The sequence below is a fragment of the Pelobates fuscus genome, chromosome 3 (assembly GCF_036172605.1).
Source record: "Pelobates fuscus isolate aPelFus1 chromosome 3, aPelFus1.pri, whole genome shotgun sequence".
Taxonomy (NCBI): Eukaryota; Metazoa; Chordata; class Amphibia; order Anura; family Pelobatidae; genus Pelobates; species Pelobates fuscus.
The window spans coordinates 113,869,132-113,882,328 of record NC_086319.1 but is presented as its reverse complement, the minus strand read 5'-3'; the positions used below and the strand labels follow the sequence as shown (position 1 = coordinate 113,882,328).

Here is a 13,197-nt window from a genome sequence, read left to right as displayed (position 1 = left end):
CCAATTCAATTTCCCACAGCGTGGGAAAGTTATTTGTTATTTGGAATTTCCCCACGCTGTGTAAAATGGCAAAGAGCACTCTGATTGGTGGGATCTAAATAGCTTCTTAATCCAAGCAGCCCACTGGGAAATTTCCTGGTGGGCTGCCTGCCCGTCTGGGGCCGCAGCACTGGGCGAGTGGCTCTTGAGCCGCCCCCAGCGCTGGGGCCGATCCACCTTCGGGCGCCTTAGGATCGGCCCCGGTGCTGGGGGCGCCGAGAGGAGCCCTTTCACAGGGGGCCAGGATTTGGTCATATGGCTCTCCGGCTGCCTCTCACGGAGAGGCAGTGAGTGTGTGTATGTATGTCAGTGAGTGTCTATCTGTCTGTCAGTGAGTGAGTGTATGTTTCTCAGTGAGTGTCTGTCTGTGTGTGTGTGTGTGTATGTCTGCCAGTGTGTGACATGAGGGGGCAGCAAAATGGATCTTTGCCTAGGGTGGCAGAAGTCCTTGCACCGGCCCTGACTGTCCCCCACACACACACTGCACCCCTGACACCCGCACACTGCACTCCTCACACAAACACATTGCACCCCTCACACACATTACAGCCCCTATCCCCTGCTACAGGCCCTATACCGGCAGATCCCAGGTAAGTTGTCAAACGGTTCTTAAACGGTTTGACTTCTTATTCTGGGAGGGCACCACAGCACTACTGGAACCATAACCACTACAGAGAGCTGCAGTGGTCATTGCACCTGGATTGTGCCTGTAAATAATAACCAAGTGCCCCTCCCGAGATTCGGTTCTGCATTTGCCCCTGGCTGGCACCCTGAGACCACATATGGTAACAGGTACTGCTGCAACATTGGGTACTTTTCACCACTTTTCAGCTCCCCCAACACCACTGCACTCTGGCATCAGCCTGAGCTCCTAGCCAGGAGCATGAAGAGCATACGGAGTATTAATGAAGTGGACTACATTATAATTTAGGTATGCAATTTTTATTTTATATAACAGTTTCATTTGAGCAATTTTATTGAAGATATAATAATAAATGAGCCTGTGTGTATATGTATGTCTGTTTGTACATTTATGTGTGTGTCTATCTATACGAGTCTTATATAACACACTTTGTGTGTTTCTATGAGTTTGTGTGGGTATATGGGTCTGAATCTGTGTGCATGAATTAATGTTTGTGTATTGAGTCATTGTATATGTGTGTGTGTATATAAGTGTATATATGTATATGAATGTAATTATGTGTGACTATGAATATCTAATTATATTATTGTGTATATATGTGAGTTTGTATGTGTGATTTCTCTAGGGAGGGAGTTGGGGCTGCATAGTAACACAAAATAGAAACAAATTATAATAATTCTGCAGTTTGTAGGTTTACAGGTGACATCTGGACTGAGATGGTTAGTTGTTCCATGGCACTGCTGGGAGCATATCTTTCTCTTCAAGGAGATTCCAGCAAGACAATTTCCCCAAGACATGTCAAACTTCTCTGTATCTAGTGACTTTGAACAACGGCTGGTCCTACAATGAAAGGCAGAAGAAAGGTAATGGCTAGTGTAGGTCTCACCTTTTGGAGTTTGCCTTGACGTGGCAGGTGAGCTTATATTGAAATGGTCATTGGAATAAAACTAAAGAGCCTCCATTTTGTTTAAATGTACAAAGGGATTAAGGCCCAGGTAACATTCTCTTTGTTTTTACTATCTAACAATACATATCTGCCTACCTCAATTCCTCATAGATTGTAAGCCCGTTTGAGCAGGGCATTGATCACCTCTTGCTTCTATTAAAGGAAAACTATAGTCAGGAAAAGAAACTTGCTTTCCTGGCACTGCAGCTTTCCCCTCTGTCATGCCCTCTCTCCACCCATGGTCCAAAAAGGGTTAATAACCCCTCTGTCACTTACCTGGGTACGCCCACACCCCTACCCCACCGAAAACCTAATGTGCATGCGCAGCAATGACAACTTGCATTAGGATTTCCCCATAGGAAAGAATTTTTCAATGCTTTAGTATGGGGATTCCAGTGACGCCTTCGAGCCCAGAAGTCAGTCTGGTGCCTGTCTTATAGACAGCCACTAGAGGAGTTAACCCTGTCCTATTGTGTTTTATACCTAAAGACTGTAAGCCGGTTTCGGCAGAGTCCTCTGCAACCTATCGTTCCTGTAAGTTTTTTTAATTGTTTTATTTATTGTTAAATCTCCCCCTGTGATAATATTGTAATTGTAAAGAGCTACGAAATATGCTGGCGCTATATACAATATATAATTACATGCTCAGGGTTTAGGTTGATGAAACACTGCACCCAGACTACTGCAATGAGCTAAAGTGGTCTGGGTGCCTACAGTGTCTCTTAAAAATTGTTTATGTCAATTACTTGCTGTCTAATATCCCCTGTCTATAATTGCAAAGCGCTGCGGAACATGTTGGTACTATGCGCATGCTTATCATAACAACCTACATAAAGTCTATAAATGAGCTTTGCATGTATGCTAGTAAATAGGCAGGAAATAATTCAGCAGAACTCTGCTTTGATCTTTGTTGTGTATATTCTTTGAAAATGTACAAGCCTTTCACTTGAGCTTTCTTTCCTAGCTGGACATGTCGGCTTCCATCAACAAAGCAATAATGTAAATCAAACAAAAATGCACCAAACAATTTTTTGCAGTAACCGATTGATAGGTGAATTTTAAATGTATTTTATAATTGTGATGGCACGTAGCTTGGCTGGGCTGTGGCCCTTTGAATTAACCAAGCAGTTGCATGACAGACTTCATGGATCAGTGTGTCCCGAACATGACCTGAAAGTTAATAAATATAATTCAATAAAGTAAAACGTTTTCTAATTAAATTATTTCAAATGAAGATATTAAAGATTTTGGAATCAGAATATGCAATTTTATCCACTATTCCTGTTTTTTACATTTAATGTGTTGATTCATCGTTAGTACTGCTCTTGTTTGTGCAGATATATTGTTTCACAGATACCAGGACTGTTAGTATATTGGTGACAAGAAGAGAGAGAAACAAGGGAAAAAAAACAAAAAAGAGATTGAATAACTTTCAGAAAGAAGTAAAGAGATGGAATATATGCATAGGTGCCAACAGTCACAAATTTGCCAGGACCGTCCTGCATTTTAGGGTACTGTCTCAGCAAATTAAGATCCTGGTAAAACTGTCCTGCATTTTGAAATCTGTCAGATTTTAAAATAGAGGAGGGGACTGGGCTCTAGGGCCATGCATGGAGTGCTTTAGGGGCAGATCTGTCTCCTTTGCCAGATGGGAAACCCCTTTTGGTAAGCAGTCCCACCCTCTATGGTAGGTAGGCCGCCCCCCTTTGAACTCCAGCAAGTCCCTTGGACACCTGCTCTCCCCTGCACACTTTTGTCTCCAGCGGTGGCCATGAAATATTGGTAAGTATGTAAATGCACAAATATTAGTGGGAAAAAAACTAATTGAAAAATGCAAAGGAATGCTGTACAATTTGAAAATAATGGAACAAGGCAATGTAAATAAATGATTTTACATTGTACTGAGCTTAAAATGACTGATGGTGGTTCTCATGAGAAACATCCGTAATATAAACTAGATATTAAGCTACCTAAGAAGATAACTTTGAAACAGAAAAGAACTACTAAATATAAGTCATTTGTTCCACAAAATTTTACAAAGCAAGCAAAGTAAACGCCACTAGCATGGCATGATACATATCGTAATTTACCTGCAGAGTCACTAACGTTCTCCGACAGATGTATAACAGAAGAGCCCTCTAAGTAAGGAGGTTGCTTGAAAGTGTTTTAACAGTGACCATCACTTTTCCTTAGCTTATTATTCCACAGAATTTTCAAGTCATAAGAAAGCCGAAACAAAAATGAACAAATGGTCAGTACAATGCCTGTTGTATTTATTCAGAATCAGACAGCAAGTTCTTGAATTGCTTCTTCACAGCATATGGAAACCAATAAATACATTTGTGAGTGAAGCTTAAGACAATGAATGTGCCTAGTTGGTAAATTTTCTTAAAGGAAAGCACACCCCTCTTTGAAAATGGTGCATTGTAGAGTTTGCCAACTTGTTTCTTTTTTTTGAAGTTTTTCACAAAAACAGAGTTTGGTGTCGAGAGTTCTGCTAGGAAGCAGTCAGGATCTCCACGATGAACTTTCCTGCAAAAGAAGAAAAAACATATCAGGCAATCAAACAACTACATGCTAAAAATGACATCTGGAAAGGTGTATCAATCCTCCTTTGATAATAAAATGCTGAAAGTAAAATATAATTGCACAGCATATATATTAAAAACTTGAAGCAGATCTCGCTATCTACATATTTGATGGTGTCTGATCTATGTACAAGACAACTGTCATGTTTTTTTGTTTGTTTTTTTAAATTCTTTATTTTTTCAGGTGTATGATTACATCGCAATTAGACAATAAGTAAAATAAGTGCAAAAAACGTGTATATAACCCCAAGGGTAGTATACACTAGTAGAGGGTGGTACAGAACAATACATCCTGGATATGGCTGATAATGAACGTGCGGTCTACAAAATGACAAAATACAAAATATGGTGAAGTATGTAAGAACAAGATAAGTAGCGCACGTGGTGGAAAACTTACAAAAAAGAAGTAATGATCACGCCTGTCACCCTCTCAGGGGTACTGTCCAAACCAGAGACCGGATGTATAAATGGAACTGGATAGCAGTAGAAATAGATGGTTATCCCACATACTTCACCATATTTTGTATTTTGTCATTTTGTAGACCGCACGTTCATTATCAACCATATCCAGGTTGTATTGTTCTGTACCACCCTCTACTAGTGTATACTACCCTTGGGGTTATATACAAGTTTTTTGCACGTATTTTGTATAGTGTGTGTGAGGTACACTTTTTTTGGGGGGGGTGTTTCTCTAGTGTGCTATATAGTAGGCATATTGTTTTGTATCTTCATTAAGTAATATACGCATAAAAGAAAGAAGCTATTGTATTTGTCAAGTATGTGCACCTATATTTTGTTATTTCTAGAAAAGTTACTAGTGGTGTGAAGGAGTAGGCTGTCCACGAGCATATACTTATCCTAACTTAACTATGACACAGGAAGAAATAAGTAGACCATAAGTAGACCACTGACCGCAATATAAAGTAAGGTAGCGCGTGTCCCTGATCAAAGAGGGGGTCACTTACTGCTCAGATTTACAGGTCTGCATAAGCCTAGCAAGGGACTTACAGAGTGCCTTTTGCAGGACAGTATAGTATAAGTAGATTACCAACTTGCATGATTAGGCTGTGTTGCCCGTAGTGTGAGCAAGAGCGTATGTTAGCCCAAGAAGATCCATAACCCAGAATCTCAAAGGGGGGAGGCGGGGGGAGGAATGAGTGCATGGGGAGTTACTAGAGAGTATATCGCATTGCACTGGATTTTTTAAAGCCCATAGAGGTCTAGGTGTCCAGGGGGACATATTAGCAGTAAAGCAAAAACCAAAACAGAACGTAAAACAACGTAAAACAAATGCAGAGATAAACTGTTACATAGAACATATGTAACTGTAGACTAGAAATCTGTACAATGGGACTCTCTTAAGAAGCCTGTTCTCCTAGGTGTTTCAGCCCGGGACTGATGAGCTTGCAGGCGTGAAGGTCGGTTGTACCTGGAAGTGGTGATAGCAGCCAGTGCCAGAGATTGCAGGAAACTGTCTGCTTAGATATTAAGGCGAGTCTGTTTCGCTCCACCATCAGAGCCTGTGGTGTCCCCCACCTGTACTGGATACCGGCTGTGGCAAAAGTAACCTCGCCACTTGTTCTTGGAGGGGCCTGTTTGCCAGCCTCCTACCCTGTGACTATGGCCCCTATGATAAAACTTATACCAGGAACACTTCGAACTCTCGAAACGGCACTTCAAACTCCTAAATGGTCTAAATGGTTTGAAGCGGCATTCGAACGCGTGGCGGCGGCCATCTTGAACCGCGAGTACAATGAGCGGTGTTTGGTCGTCGAATTCATGGAACTCAAATAGGACACTCTAGGGCACGAACACAGCTAACCATTTACCATCCATGGATGTTCGGCTAATCGAACGGGAGTCTAATGGCGTTCGGTAAGAACAAATCCAGAAGGAGAGACATAGACTAAGTGCCATACGAACTCTCTACGTTCGGTATTTTTATTGCACTTCAAATCCCCGAAGTAGACCGACCGCACAGCCTAATTCTCTGGAACTGTTTTGGGCATGGAACCACGCGTGCGGTAGGTCAAAATGTGACTTTCATAAAATTTCTAAAACCTCTGAACTAATCTGGGTAATTTTTGGATAGGTTAGTCACGCAGATCAGGGCTATCAGGGGATGTGACAATTGTGGGTATTTTATGTGTTTTGGGGTACTTTTGGGTTTTTAAAAAAAAAATGTTTTCTGCCTGAAGATAATTGAGTTAATACAGTATCTGACTCAATTATCTCTCAGGCAGAGGGGAGGGATTGTATGTTTGTTATGGGAGTATCATGTGTTGAAACACTGTTATGATTGGTCTGTGACTTTGTGTTGGAGTCCCCAACAAGGTCCATGTGGGCGTACCCCTTGCATGGGGATTGTCATATAAGGCCAAGCGTGGCACCATTAAAATCTGTTCCTGCTTACCCTCAACATAGAGCCTTGTCTCATGTGTGGGGGAAACGGCTGTATCTACCCTGGGGAATGCTATATCACTATACTCCCCTGGGATTATAATCACTTGCTCTTTTAAGAGCATATTGCTAAACTCTTTTGGAGGAGGGCTCTACCCACTGCAAGCTGGATCCTGGTCTTGGGTCCAGGGTGGGTGGAGGACAGCGAGACACCAGCCAAGCTGTAACACTGGGAGTGGGGACAACGGTGCTGATGGTGCCTGGTGGAGTGCTTGGAAGTACTCGGAGGTACTAGGAAGCAGTGATTGGCGGAGGGGGTCCGTCATATCTGGTAGCAGCAGTGAGATAGTTTCTTAGTGCAAGGAGAAGCACCCTGGAGACACCGGGTGGATTTTACAAATTCAGGGAAACACTAGCACTCGTGCAGCGCCCCTGTCTACAAAGGAACTCGGGAGAATGGAACGAGCTAGCAGCCGTGTAGCGTCCCCATGTGAGGAGGAGTTTCTCTGGAGGTTGCAGCAACACTTGGCCGGAAGAGGAGACAGCCGGTCCCTCTTCCCAGTTACAGGGGGACAGCACCCCTGACCCCAATGGTGTGGATGGGACCGCGGTCCCTGTACCAATCCTACAGGGATGCTGGATGGCCGGTCCAGATCCCCAACCAACCCCGCAGGAATACCAGCAGGAGGTATGCGATCCCTCCTCTCCACAGCAGATTCCTAACCGGGTCCTGGGGGTAGTATCCGCTGACCCCATCCCAGTGGAAGCGCTGGTACCAGGGCAGAGAGCAGTTGGCCGCTGCCCTCCCCTTGTCCTCAGTCCAAGACCGGACGACCCCCTGACTTACCCAGCTGTAGCTGGCTACAGGGCAGAACGCCAATGGCCTCTGCCCCCCAAGTACCTACAACTTTATGCCTGGGAGTACATGGGAGACCAGGAGTACCAGATGCCCACTTGACCGCTGGGGACATACAGGACAGAGATGGGCTACAGAAGTCACCAGATCCAGTATTTGCTTATGGGTGGGCTACTCGACTAACAGGAGGTCAGGTACCTGGTTAGTCTCCCCTTGGGAGGGAAGATATGTGGTGAAAGTAACCTCGCCACTGGTTCTTGTAGGGGCCGTGTTTGCCATAGACTAAGTGCCATACGAACTCTCTACGTTGGGTATTTTTATCGTACTTTGAACTCCTGAAGTAGACCGACCGCACAGCCTTATTCTCTGGAATGGTTTTGGGCATAGAACCATACGTGATGTGCACTCCTTTGCAAAAGTGCTTCCAATGAGAAAGTTGTATAAAACATTTACAACAATATGTTGTTAAAATTGCAGGCAGCTCTGTATCATCCGAGCTAGTATTCGGAAAAAAAAATACAGAAAAAAAACATAGTGTGATCTTTTTAAAAAATATTATAGGTGTAAAATATAAAGAAGTACTCACAAATAGAGAGCAGATGAGCCTGCTCTAACTTTCAGCACATGTAGACCACAAATTGGGTAGATAATGCAGGAGAGAACGCAAATATTTATTCACATAACACTTTAAAAGAACGTCCCCATTCGTCTTTCGAATGTGTGCTGTGTACAGTCTTTTCACCATTCAGTTTGCTACCAGCTGCAAAACTTCAGCTCTTCCAGATCTCTCACACGGCCACTTCCGGGAAGCAGGGTAAGAGTCCGGACCACGTGACGAAGTAACGTGACGTGGGAGTGCATGATGACACGTTTCGCCTATCAGCTTCCTCATCTCCTGCCAGTCTGCATTTAACGTCCGCCCACCTGGGTGGGTTTGTTTCAACAAACGTAATCATTGGACATTGGTAAAGTCTTTCCTTGCATAAATCACTAGATTTGTTTAGCTGTATTCCTGACCCTCTAGCCACCCTGAGTCCCTCAATGAATCAATGAATCTCTATGAATACAGTTCAGTGTCTGCATGCAGCGGCTGGAGACACTGAATGTTTGAATGCATTTTAGGCAGCCATGACCCAGGAAGGATCTCTAACAACCATCCGAGGAGTGACCAGTGAAGTTATCACTAGGCTGTAATGTAAACACTGCATTTTCTCTTAAAAGACAATGTTTACCACAAAAAGCCTGAAGGTAATGATTCTACTCCCCAGAACAAATACAATAAGCTGTAGTAGTTCTGGTGACTATAGTGTCCCTTTAACATACCTAGATCTTAGTAGTGGCATATTGCCTAAATAACACAAATAACACAAAGCGTAAATTCTCTTTAAAAGCTAAGAACATTTTTTTTAAAGAATAATAATAAGCAATATAAATTACATAAAAAATAATCAAAACGTATTATTATGTATCACCTAAGTTACATATCCTGTAAAAAACGTAAAAAGTCTCAAGCATAAAACAAGAAATAAGAGAGCACTTTTACCTAAAAGCTTACTAAGGGAAAAGAAAGAGAGACATTTTATTGCATCTATTTAAAAAAAGAAAAAAAAAAGGAATATTTTTAAAAACTTTTAATGAAACAACAAAGGTAAAAACTAGAACAAAAAAGGCTGGCATCATAATATACAATTGAAAAGAACGGGGATAGACACCTAACCACATTATAAAAAGTTATATTGACACACTCACACACATTTCCTCACACACTTGCAAATCATTATTATTTTTTCTATTTTACTCAGGCTTCCTACCTTAGGGATAGCTGGAATAGATACTTTCCCTGGGGTCCAGTGGGACTGCTGTGATAATCTTCAAGCTCTTCTTTCCCCACTCCCTTGCCTTGGTTTAGTGATGTCAGGGAGTGATGTCATCAAAGAAAAAATCTCAGGCACTCACTCTGATACGTTTAAAGCAGTTTTAATGGATCCGCAACGTTTCGACCTGTAACAAGGTCTTTATCGAGTACAGGTTGAAACTTATTCTATGGGCTATGCTGACCCATACTCGGTTAGCACCCTGTGATTTTAGTAGCACCCTCTTTTCTATTTTTGATAGGGAGTGATGTCTTGTCCTAGCTCTCGTTATCGTTGCAGGGCGTACGTGGGAGCAGATCAAGAAGAGTCAGAAGATCACAGCCCCTCGCTACCCTTGAATACCAAGGCGACAGGACCGGGGGGGGGGGGGGGGAGAGATACCACAAAGGGATGGGGGGAGAGACCACAAAGGGTCAGGAGGGGTGACAAAGAGGTATGGCAGCTGAGGGCAAAAAGACACACAGAGGGCCTCGGGGGGGGGGGGGGGGGAGAGATACACAGACAACAAAAAGGGTCTGGGAGAGGAAGAGACGCTCAAAGCAGCTGGGGGAGAAAGAGACACACATAATAGCTGGGTGGGAGAAAGTGACACACAAAGTTGGCAATTAACTGGTCTTATGTACACCAGAAAACGAGTAAATCAGGCGCTAACCAATGTCTACATTTTTTTTTTTTAAATATGTGCAATAAGAACATATTGATGTATCATATTAATGTATCATATTTTTGCACAGATTGTGTTATAGGAGATTATTGCACAGTACAGTTTTTGCATTGCAATTCAATAGAAGTTTTTATTATCACTTAAATTGTGATTTAAAAAAAAAAAAATTAAGTAACACTCTTTTTTAAAAAAATATTATTCTTTATTTTTGTAGTGCATATAGAGAGTTACAATGAAGCCTGCAATGCCCGAACGGTCAAGGCAGGTGCAACATCAACAGTAGAATAAACATATGACATTGTGAGAGTGCAGCACCAACTTTTATGTTTTAACATATTCAGGCTAGGCACATATGTGTAAAATTAGTAAGTTCAGCTAGGTGAGAATATCAGTAAACTAAAGTAGACATATACAGTACAAGATATATTTACTCCTCAGCTGTTTGTGGTCTGCGCTGCTCCCAGGGTCCCTCTTGGTAGCTGCTTCCACCATTTTAGGTATGCAGCGCGTGCCGCTTCTTGAGTATCGGAGCATTGGGGCCGGGATGCCCCCAACAGGTCCAGAGGGGAGGACACGGGCTCAGGCGACAGCTCGGTCTGCTTGATTTCGGACAGGGAGGTCAGCCTCCCCAATCAGGTCTTGCTAGGCTGCAAATATAACATGTCGGTTTCTCCGGCCCTGCAGGGCACTCAGATGGGATCCAGTATCCTCCCTGCACCCCCAGAACACATTTCAGGTCGATTAGTCTTTTGATCGATTTTGGCAGTATAATAAAGAGAGCTCACCAGCCATGTGTCTGCTTAGAATGGCGGTCAAGCCCCGCTCCCACACTCTTTGTCTTAAAGACACAACGCACCTTTTAAAAAAGTTTTAGTTGTAAATAAGCACACTGACACAAAGGAAACCTGAATGCTTCGACTACACACTGCATGGTAATCTGGTGTGCACTGAAGGCATGTCTGGTCACTATTTGTATGTATTAAGAGGGGGTTGTAGATGGCGGGGGCTATAGATGAGAAAAATGATCATACTGCCTTTATACTCGGACAAATACATAAACTAATATTAAACACCCACAGAAAGACAAACACAAACTGACATTGTACAAGCTATGTAGGTCAGTGACCCACCTGTCTGCCTGACATTATACTGTTAAAAAAACACCATCTAGCCCCCCTGGCCCACCTTTACCCCCTAAATATAGTAAAAACTTACCTTTATTCCAGTCTGCTGCTGGTTCTGCCCTGATCTGCCTTCTTAGCTGACATCATCAGAAGCTGTGTTCTTAGCCAATCACAATGCTTTCCCATTGAAAAGCATTGGATTTGCTGAGATTGTCAAATAGGCAGATCAGGGGCAGAGCCAGCACAAGCCAAATACAGCCCTGACCAATCAGCATCTTTTCCTAGGCTGTAATGTAAACACAGCATTTTTTCTGAAAAGACATTGTTTACGTCAAAAAGCCTGTGTAGGTAATATTAGTTTTCAATGCAGGTGTGTTCACATCAAAGTTGCCTGCATTGAATATAGATGATGTTATTGTTGGGGTTAATTCAGCTATACACGAAACTCTCTTAGTTAGATGGATATTTTGCTAGAGCCACACCCTCTGTGATAGACAGGATCCCGGGAATCAGTCAAGAAGACAAGAGATGTGTTCTATAACCAATTCAAAGTTTATTATATAGTCATATGCATTTATACCCCATTTTCATGTCGGTGGGGGCCATGAGCATTAGTGACATCATTTGTTTTTCACAAGTTATAAACAGCTGTTTCTAGTTATAATCTTTCGTCATATAACGTATCACATATTTGATTAAAACCAGATATTTACAAATACCGATATATTGGACAATTAACAAGAACATTTCGAAATCAGTATTTTTCCAGCAAAAAGGATTTTATACAAATCCTTTTTCCGAGAAATAAAGATGAAATGCCAAATTCATTCTTTGTTCAAATTAACTCTTATATGGACAGCTAGGATAGATATCAAAATGGATATTTGCATCTACAGTTCCCCTCTTAGATCATATCATGATCTATCTTACGGTAAATATCCATGGGAGGCCTGCGGCAGAGAAACAAGAGGAGGTATATTCAGACGTGCTAATCACGTCTGCGGGACTTTCATTATTTCTTCACCTCGATTTCCCCCATTTGCTCTGTGCCATAGGTTTTCCCTTAAAGAGGAGTTCGAGCTGTTGATTTCAGCTTTTTCAATTATCTGCTGATCTTTTAAGTGTACATCATGTTATCTGTATCTTGAGTCTTGGGTCAATATAGGCAAAGTGTATTTGTGAAGGCAAAGTGTTATTCCCAACAACGGGAATATTATTATTATTACAATTCAAAATGTAAGCTCGTATAGTCAAAACGGGAATAAGATCCATCCCCTCTTTGGACCAGGGTCCTGGATTACCATTCCACCCGGTGATCTGGGGCCAGGTCAAAAAACCCAGTGGCAAAAACTCATATTTGAGGAAAAAAGCACATCTGGGGAAACTCTGAGTGAGGGCCATCCCCTCACGTTGACAGCATTAGTGACTTATAAAACCCTGCATTTGTAAGTAAATAGCTGGGTATCGGGATTGGGAAACATTTCTTGATTAGTTTCAAAAGGCCCATTTACATATTAAATCATGAGATAACTTATAATCAGTTTGTAATTCTAACAATAATCCCAATCATGACCTTGCATCCTATGTCTCCTAATTACATCCCTATTTCGATGGTCCAGTCATATCCACACTTAATAAATGGGAATCCATCCTTGGTACACTCAACATACATCAATGACACACATAGTACATCCATGCCTGAGTAAGTTAACACTTCCTCTCTCTCCGGCTAACTCTACAAAAATAAAAATAACAAAATAGTTCAATAGTCCAGCATAGTCCAGCATAGTCCTAAAAAATAGAATAAGTCTTTCAAGGAGAATAAAGAATGTTAGACACCATAAACTTTGTTCCATAATCTTAGACACCATAACATAGCTAAGGGTAGCAATATGGCTGACAACAAGACAATGTCAGCTTCCACATAGTTCTTAATTCTTCTGTTTGCTGGATGTTCACCACAATGCTCTGTGCAACACCCCAATTGTTGAAAGGGTTAATACAGACATAGCGGCATTAGACAGCACTGCACCTTCAGGACTTTCCAAGTTAGTTTATGTACT

General features: G+C 42.1%; 1 long non-coding RNA gene across 3 annotated transcripts in view; it reads right to left on the bottom strand.

The window, feature by feature from the left end:
• Window positions 1-1,285: 1,285 nt before the first annotated feature.
• Window positions 1,286-13,197, bottom strand: part of LOC134600875 (uncharacterized) — a 28,884-nt gene continuing 16,972 nt past the window's right edge. The window contains exons 1-3 of one of the 3 annotated variants that reach the window (XR_010090374.1): window positions 3,719-4,211; window positions 2,649-2,798; window positions 1,286-1,522 (exon numbers count right to left, since the gene is read on the bottom strand). This is a non-coding gene — a long non-coding RNA (uncharacterized LOC134600875). Of the gene's footprint in view, window positions 1,523-2,263; window positions 2,584-2,616; window positions 2,799-3,718; window positions 4,212-13,197 lie in introns of those variants that run through there. The other 2 variants (XR_010090375.1, XR_010090373.1) reach the window with 2 other exon arrangements.